The sequence below is a fragment of the Hyperolius riggenbachi genome, chromosome 6 (genome assembly GCF_040937935.1).
Source record: "Hyperolius riggenbachi isolate aHypRig1 chromosome 6, aHypRig1.pri, whole genome shotgun sequence".
NCBI lineage: Eukaryota > Metazoa > Chordata > Amphibia > Anura > Hyperoliidae > Hyperolius > Hyperolius riggenbachi.
The window spans coordinates 321,974,427-321,983,853 of record NC_090651.1 but is presented as its reverse complement, the minus strand read 5'-3'; the positions used below and the strand labels follow the sequence as shown (position 1 = coordinate 321,983,853).

Genomic DNA, 9,427 nt, shown 5'->3' with positions numbered 1-9,427 from the left:
CAGTAGAGGACCTGCCAATCACCCCACAGAAAGGTATTGCCGTACCCGGTCAAGCTTTTGATTGCTAAAGTGCGGGGAACTGGTTGGAAGTTGGCCGATCAGCATTAGTATTGTACAGACGTCAGGTAGAACCAAATCAGCTGGGGGAAAATAATGACCACTATATGGTGACCTCGACCTGTAGAGTTGAAAGAACAATTTGAAGATGGATTGAATATTGGTTGCTATAGGTTACTGCAGTTTGTACACTGCCATCCATTTTGAGGCCATAACTAGATGACACTAGCAATTTTAATGTCACCCTCCATGCGCAATTTAACTACTTGTCACCATACATGGAATTTGGTACATTCTGATTTCAGCATGCCAGCTGTGCAGTTCTCAGCAAGAGGTTAACTGCTCCATAGTGTCAGATCAAAATTGCATGTATGCCTAAAGCCTGGTACATACATCAAATTTTGATTGGCCAATCATTGCCCAGTTTTACCACTTCAATGTAGTTTGAGAGCTTGCCTGCCCAATCTGTTCACAGTATTCAAAATCTATTTGCCCTCATACTACATGGAGGTGGTAATATTTGCCAATGATCGGCCAATCAGAATTGGATGTGTGTATGTACACTAAAGCCTGGTATACACTTTCAATTACGATTGGCCAATCACTGTTCATTTTTATTGACTACTATGAGCAGAATAGGTAGTTACACCCTCATACTACATGTGGAGGTGGTAACATCGGTGAGTGATTGGCCAATCATAATCGAAGGTGTGTAATGTACTTTAGTGTTTGTGCATATGCGTATCATGTACATACCTTTAATTGTAATTAGCTAATGTCTGAACAATTTTATTAGGTACTTTTCCGTTAGCCGGGCGCAACCGCTAGGCCACTTTTTCATTAGCCGGGCGCAACCGCTAGGTGGCGCTAATTACTATTCGCCCTCCAGGCCGCCATGGATAGTAAGGAAAGATGTAAGTCCAGTGATCGCTGGCTGCAGAGTTACATCTTTCCATACTATCCATGGCGGCCTGTAGGGGGAATAGTAATTAGCGCCACCTAGCGGTTATGCCCGGCTAATGGAAAAGTACCTTTTATTATTTTATTTACCTGTAGTATGAGAATCAATAGATTTTGAACACTATGCACAGAATGTTAGCTCTCGTGCTACCTGGAAGTGGCAAAATTGGTCAGTGATTGTACAATCTAAATTGAAGGTGTGTACCAGGCTTAAGCATGTGTAACAACCAATCAATTTTAATCTATTCACTTCCTTCAGTAAACTGGAATCTGATAGGTTGCCATGGGTTACTGCATCTTTTTGCACATCATGACTTTTTAGGGTGTCTTGCCCATAGTAGATCCGGCCGGCCTGAATCAATTAGCCAGCACATTAGGAAGTGATGATCAGCAAAACATTATTTCCTCTTGGTTGCTATGGGTAACCGCAGGCCACACTTCCTCACAATCGCTTCTCGTTCTGTCCCACTGACAAAGCCAATGTGCTCAAGCCATAGATATCTTACTTGGTCCCGGGGGGGACTGAAAATCCTAGCCGAACGGCTTCTGTAGTTCCTCAACAGCTAGAGTCATGAAGGCTCGCCAACTGCACCAGCCTCTGCACATGCATATTAATACCATTCGGTCAGCAAACATACAAAAAGGCATGGTAAAGGTTCTACAAACATTAGGTGGAAACCCACAACAACAACAAAATAGGTATGATCTGCTTTGATTTTAGCCAGCTGTCAGGACAAGCTGGAAGCTAGTCCATTCATAGATAAATAGACAAAGACCAGTGTGCCTAAATGTGGCTACAGATACTGTTTCCATGAGGAGCGTGCTTATGCCCTGCATGTATCGATCTAGCAAAGGAAGTGAGACCTGCAATGTTGTGGCTTTGCAGCAGAAGTATAAATGGGAATAACACAAGCCAAGCCTGAGCTCATATTAGAGTGTCCTACCTGCTGGATTGCTGGCAGTGTGCAGACAGGAGTGAGGACCCAGTGCCAGTCACCGTGCTCTGCTGCTGCTGCTGCTGGACATCTCTCCACCGTGGTCTCCTGGATATCAGGCTGATCTACCCCAGCTCCTCCAAGCTCTCAGTCCAGGAGGAAGCACTGCTGCAGCCCCCAGTCTGGTTCCTTCCAGCAGGATGTGGCAGTGGGATACACTGTCTTCCTCCCACTCACAAGGCTTGTCTGCTGACTCCTGGCTTGCAGTTCCCACCAGCAGCATCTGTCCACCGACTAGCCCTGCAGCCCCATGTGCATCCTTGCAGGGGTTATTGTGCTGTATGGCAGCCTAGGACTGATGCTTAAAAGTCTTTTTTACAGATCCCCCTGAGCCCCTATGTGGATCACTCAGCATCCCATGAGCTGCATCTCCCCCCCACCTCCTCCTCTTGCTATAGGAGGCTGGCCAGCTCCCAGCGCCGCTGTCCGTGGTCCTGAAGCTTGCTTGCCCTGTCCGTGGTCCTGAAGCTCGCCCCCCCCCCCCCCCCTGCTGGCAGGTGTAGCCGTGTGAGGTATGCGGGCTCCCTAGAGGCTGCTCTGCAATTCTGCTCCCAGCCGCTTCCCCTGGCTGCTCATTTTTCCTCTTTGCCAGGCTTTTGTTCTGAGAGTTCGCACAGCTCTCTCTAGTGTTCGTTGCTTGCTACAGTGCTGGAATTTTCAAGATGTGCTGTTGAGGAATGCTCTGGGCTGAAGTGTGTGGTGTCATCACACAATGCACAGCCATGGATGGAGATACCTGCATGATGATGTGTTCACAAGGAGCTCTCTGCCGCCTGGCTTCTCCTGCTCAATCACTGCAGACTAATATTTCCTGTGCACTGTAGTTCTGGAGAGAACAATGTGCTGGAGTGGAGAGGGGGAAGGTTGTAGAAAAAAAAAAAGGCAGTGGAATGTTAGAGGGTGATAGAGATTTCATGGCACCAACTGTGCAGATAGGGCTACGTTCACACTGGGGTGTTCCCTGTAAAAACAGGATTGCAATGCAGCAGAGGGGAAAAGTCATATAGTCGATGAGGCCACTTCACAGTGATCGTTGTGTTACCTGTGACAGTAGGAACACAGCAGATCAGGAAAGTGGCACCGCATGTGTTGTTTCGCATACAGTCAATGAAAAGCATGCTTCACTGTACCTGTTAATATATGCGTTTTGCGGTAACGCACTGCATGCAGTGCACTCCCATACTGCAACGAACCCGCCCCACTGTGAACATCGCTACATGTGGTGCATTGCCATGCCGCAAGCCACTAAGTGTCTGTTAGGGCCCTTTTCCACTAGCAATCACAATCACAAATGCCAGCGATTGTGATTTTTTATTAAGGCCTCGTTCACATGTACTGAGCGCAGATGGCCGTGCGATCCGAACGCAGCGCATACGATCACATGCCATCTGCGCCGCTGCCCGCTGCGCTGCTGATCCCATCCATTGACAGTGATGGGATCAGCTCTGCGCTTCCGGGCAAAATGCAGGCAGCAGTACGCAAGCGCTTCCTAGCGCATCGTACCGTGGCGCAGTGCAGTAGATGTGAACGGTAGAAGGGCTGTCTATGCCCTTCTGCCGTTCCTGCGTTTCAGCACATCATAAGCGCTTCCAAATGCGCACGGAAGCACGTATGATGTGAACGAGGCCTCATTCTGTTATGCGATTGCGATTTTTCATTTGCATTGCATTATCACTCTAAAAATCGCTCCAGAAAGCGATTGCGATTTGCAATTCCAAATCGAATCATTATAGTGGAAAATACTTCTCATGATTTCTATGATAAAGTAACAACCCTAGCGATTTAAAAATCACTAGCGATTTGCAATTTTGCGATTCAGCTGTGTAGTGGAAAAGGGCCCTTATGCTGCACTGCCCCACTGTATGTGGCACACAATGCGACGCTTATAGTGAAGCATACAGTCAAAGGGCATGTTCAAATGTTTTTCTAAGCGCCGGTGATTTGAAAAGCACTCCCTAATGTAATGCTATGTGTGAGAACAATACCATTTATTTATGTAAATCACAAATAGTACCACACTAGCAAGCACTTTTTAAATCACTGGCGCTTAGAAAAGCGCTCGTAGTGTGAACCAGTCCAAAGAAAAGTATGCTTCACAGCATCTGTAAATGCGCTTGTTGTCCAATACTGCACAGAATGCCTCACATTATGCTGAAGGATTCCACCGCACCACACTGCTATAGAGCAATGTGACCATACCATTACATAGTTACATAGTTATTTTGGTTGAAAAAAGACATACGTCCATCGAGTTCAACCAGTACAAAGTACAACTCCAGCCTGTCCCCCACATACCCCTGTTGATCCAGAGGAAGGCGAAAAAAAACCCCACAAGGCATGGTCCAATTAGCCCCAAAAGGGAAAAATTCCTTCCTGACTCCAGATGGCAATCAGATAAAATCCCTGGATCAACATCATTAGGCATAACCTAGTAATTGTAGCCATGGATGTCTTTCAATGCAAGCAAAGCATCTAAGCCCCCTTTAAATGCAGGTATAGAGTTTGCCATAACGACTTCCTGTGGCAATGCATTCCACATCTTAATCATTCTTACTGTAAAGAACCCTTTCCTAAATAAATGGCTAAAACGTTTTTCCTCCATGCGCAGATCATGTCCTCTAGTCCTTTGAGAAGGCTTAGGGACAAAAAGCTCATCCGCCAAGCTATTATATTGCCCTCTGATGTATTTATACATGTTAATTAGATCTCCTCTAAGGCGTCTTTTCTCTAGACTAAATAAACCCAGTTTATCTAACCTTTCCTGGTAAGCGAGACCTTCCATCCCACGTATCAATTTTGTAGCTCGTCTCTGCACCTGCTCTAAAACTGCAATATCTTTTTTGTAATGTGGTGCCCAGAACTGAATTCCATATTCCAGATGTGGCCTTACTAGAGAGTTAAACAGGGGCAATATTATGCTAGCATCTCGGGTTTTTATTTCCCTTTTAATGCATCCCAAAATTTTGTTAGCTTTAGCTGCAGCGGCTTGGCATTGAGTACGATTATTTAACTTGTTGTCGATGAGTACTCCTAAGTCCTTCTCCAAGTTTGATGTCCCCAACTGTATCCCATTTATTTTGTATGGTGCTAGACCATTGGTACGACCAAAATGCATGACTTTACATTTGTCAACATTGAACTTCATCTGCCATGTATGTGCCCATATAGCCATCCTATCCAGATCCTGTTGCAATATGACACTATCTTCCTGAGAGTTGATGATTCTGCACAATTTTGTATCATCTGCAAAAATAGCAACATTGCTCACTACTGCATCTACTAGGTCATTAATAAATAAATTGAAGAGCACTGGACCCAGTACAGACCCCTGTGGGACCCCACTGCTAACAGTCTCCCATTTTGAGTACGATCCATTGACCACAACTATTTGTTTTCTGTCCATTAGCCAGTTCCCTATCCATGCACACAAACTCTTCCCCAGTCCTTGCATCCTCAACTTTTGCACCAGACTTCTGTGGGGAACAGTGTCGAAGGCCTTTGCAAAGTCCAAGTATATCACATCTACAGCATTCCCAATATCCATATTAGCATTCACTACCTCATAAAAGCTGAGCATGTTAGTCAAACAGGACCTGTCTTTAGTAAACCCATGTTGATGCTAAGAAATAAGATTATTTTCTACTATGAAGTCATGTATAGTATCTCTTAGTAACCCCTCAAATAGTTTGCATACAACTGATGTTAAGCTTACAGGTCTATAATTTCCTGAATCAGATTTTTTGCCCTTCTTAAATAATGGGAAAACGTGGGCTGTACGCCAATCCACTGGGACTCTGCCAGTTGCAAGAGAGTCACAAAAGATAAGATAAAGGGGCTTAGCTATAACTAAACTTAATTCCCTTAGGACCCGAGGATGCATGCCATCCGGGCCAGGTGCCTTGTCTATTTTTAATTTATTTAGTCTTGCCTTTACTTCTTCCTGCGTTAAGTATTTAATATTACAGTTAGAAGATTGAGACTCTTCTGCCTCTGTAATTTGCAACAGTGCTGTTTCCTTTGTGAAGACAGAAGCAAAGAAAGCATTTAATAACTCTGCCTTACCTTGGTCATCCACCATTGAGTTCCCACCCTCATCCTTTAGGATTCCTATACAATACAATATTGTCCAACACACCGCAACATCCATAGGGCTTGATTCACTAAACTGTGATAACCCAGTCATAGCACGGCCACGCTAGTGTTTTCACACGCAATTGCGAATTTTTGCGCGCAGTCGCAGGCAAAAAAATCGTGATTGTGCGCAAAAATGTGAAAACGCACGTGAAAGCGCTAGCGCACCCGTGCTGTAAGTTATCACGGTTTAGTGAATCAAGCCCATAGTGGGATAGTAAGCTTAAAAAGAAACTGTAGTGAAAACGGCAATGAATAAAATTGCTTTGTTTTTTGTTTTTGTTTGTTTGTTTGTTTACATTACTAATGTATAAATGATTTAGTCAGTGTTTGCCCATTGTAAAATCTTTCCTCTCCCCGATTCACATTCTGAAACTTATCTCAGGTAGTGACACCTTCAGTCCTGTCAGGCGATCCCTGCAGAATGTTTGATTATGAAGGCTAGAAACTAGGGGCGTAACTACAACCAAGAAGCTCCCCAACAAAACTTAGGGTCATAAAACAAGTGTGGACATTATAGTCTTCACACCCATAACAAGAGTAGCCACAGAAACACCCGATCTGAAGGATGAACCCCTTTATCAGAGTAAGAGAATTAGAAGTTGAGGATTCCCCCCCAATCCTCCCCCCCCCCCCCCTCACACACACACAGGGGCTGCTCTCCTGTAGTTACACCACCGCCAGGAACACACATAGGCAGAATCTCTAGAGTTTCTTGCCACTGAAAAAAGTCTGCGAGCCGCATGTAAAAATGCATATTAGTCTGTTTTGCATTGTGCATTTTTGAAAATTAATTAAAAGAAAATTCATGTAAAACGCACATGATGTATTTCAATGGAGATGCGGAGGAATATAGTTTTTTTTTTTTAATATGTTACTGGATTTTATTACATTGATTAGGTAAATAATTTAAAAAAATCAAATGCAAAACGGACAAAAAATACATAATAAAAGAATTAAACCGCAAACGCAAAAACCAATCGCAAATGTAATAGATATTATAACTAGGATAACATTGCACACACCGTAGGTGTAATGTATGCTCAAGTCCAAACAGCTCTAGTAGGCAGTGCGCTAGTGTACAAAAAATAGTCCTCAGTTTTTAGTGTAAAAGAACACCTCAGCGCAACACAATCCTTTCCCTGGGATAACAATCCTCCTTATGCAACTTCCAGATATATCAATTTCTGTTCAACCATCACGGTGGGAATACGACTCACCCTCTAGGGAGACCAATAGATTGGTCTGTACATGCCTTGGGGTTATTCCCTGGTCACCCCCGACCACTACGATCTTAGCTGCTTCTTTGCAAGGATTTATCTCTGGGATCCTTCTTTAGGGTTCTCCTCTTCTAATTAAAATTATGCAGATACCTCCAAAGAGATGCTCAACATAGCGTGATACTGTATGTAAAACTTTTATTACTAAAATACATTGCACTTACAATTTTCTAACGTTTCAAACAGCATGAGTTTGTTAGACGGGCTCTCCCCCGTTTGTTTTGACCACTGGAGGGCTGTTCCACGGTGTTGTGTGAGGCTGGTATTGGCTGCTGCGTGCACATCCGTCCCACTCCTCCTTCCCGTTCGCTCAGATCCCCGCACTCCATTGCCACTTCCTGGTACCGCCCGACTAGTTTCGTCTATCGGCTCATCTGAGTCGATAGACAAAACTAGTCGGGCGGTACCCGGAAGTGGCAACGGAGTGCGGGGATCTGAGCGAATGGGAGGGAGGAGTGGGACAGCTGTGCGCGCGACAGCCGATACCAGCCTCACACAACACCGTGAAACAGCCCTCCAGTGGCCAACACAAACGGGGTAGAACCCGTCTAACAAACTCATGCTGTTTGAAACATCAGGAAATTGTATGTGCAATATATTTTAGTAATAACCAGGGACCAGGGAATAACCCCAAGGCGTGTACAGATCAATCTATTGGTTTCCCTAGAGGGTGAGTCGTATTCCCACCGGGTGTGGTGGTGGTTGAACAGAAATTTATATATCTGGAACTTGCATAAGGAGGATTGTTATCCCAGGAAAAGGATTGTGTTGCGCTGAGGTGTTCTTTTACACTAGCAAATGTAATAGAGTCAGAAACCCTTGATCTGCTGCATGCTTGTTCAGGGTCTATGCTAAAAGTATTAGAGCCAGAAAATCAGCAGGACAGCCAGGCAACTGGTATTGCTTAAAAGGAAATAAATATTCCAGCCTCCATATCCCTCTCACTTCAGTTGTCCTTTAAGCATAATGATGACATAAAAATGCATCCAGCAACCAATGCAACAGTACCAGGAACAGGCAAGACAGATAAGTAAGCTATAGGCATCTAGCATTCATCATTGCTGCTTTTCCCATTAAAGAGAACCTGTACTGAGTAAAAATATTTAAAATAAACACATGAGGTAACTTCAAATGAACATTACATAGTTACCTTGCCATCAGTTCCTCTCAGAAACTCACCATTTTCTTCTGACAATGATCCCTTCCAGTTCTGACAATATTTTGTCAGATCTGAAATATATCAGTTGCTGTCAGTAAAATATCAGTTGCTGTCAGTTATAGCTGAGCGGAAAACTGATATACCATGTAATGTTCATGTTTCCCTATGGCTCAAGTGGGCGATGTTACAGTATAACTGTGTGCTGACCAGAAAGCTGTTATGGGTAATGCCCATTTTCAAAATGTAGGACGGAAAATTCCCTTGATCACAGTGAACAAATAGGACGTGGGACAGGAGAAAGACACTGAGAAATAGACTACATGGAAGGTAAGTATGACTTGTGTATGCTTATTTTGACTTTTACTTTTCAGTTCAGGTTTTCTTTAAGTTCTCGCAGAATCTCATTGGTGCAGCCAATGCAACATTACCAGGGATAGGCAAAACCAAAGCCGGTGCTCTCATAGGTCAAACTGGGCAATTGCCCAGGGCCCCAAGCTCCTTAGGGGCTCCACAAGTCAATGACAGTAGAGGTCACATGTTTACTGTCAGTATAGTATGAAAATATTGGGAGTCTGTCATTCATTTTTGTACAGGGTCCCATTTTATCTAAAACTATCCCTTGACCAAACAGCTATAATGCAAGAAGCAAGTGGTAGCTATATGCATCCAACACTCATCATTGCTTTCCTATAAAGTTTAATCAAGGTGATCAAATTGCAGAATCTCACTGGCACAAACAATGGAACAGTTCCAGGAATAGGCAAAACAGAGGTAATGTAAGAAGCAAGTGGTAGCTATAGGCATCCAGCACACATCATTGCTTTGACCATAACGTTACTGAGAGT

The 9,427-nt window shown here is 44.0% G+C and overlaps 1 protein-coding gene across 2 annotated transcripts in view; it reads right to left on the bottom strand.

The window, feature by feature from the left end:
• SHANK1 (SH3 and multiple ankyrin repeat domains 1) overlaps positions 1-2,108 on the bottom strand; it is a 656,518-nt gene extending 654,410 nt beyond the window's left edge. Inside the window, exon 1 of one of the 2 annotated variants that reach the window (XM_068241408.1) lies at positions 1,962-2,108. The gene's annotated coding sequence lies outside the window, so the exon portion shown is untranslated. The remainder of the gene's footprint in view (positions 1-1,961) is intronic. The other variant, XM_068241411.1, reaches the window with a different exon arrangement.
• Between the last annotated feature and the right edge of the window lie 7,319 nt (positions 2,109-9,427).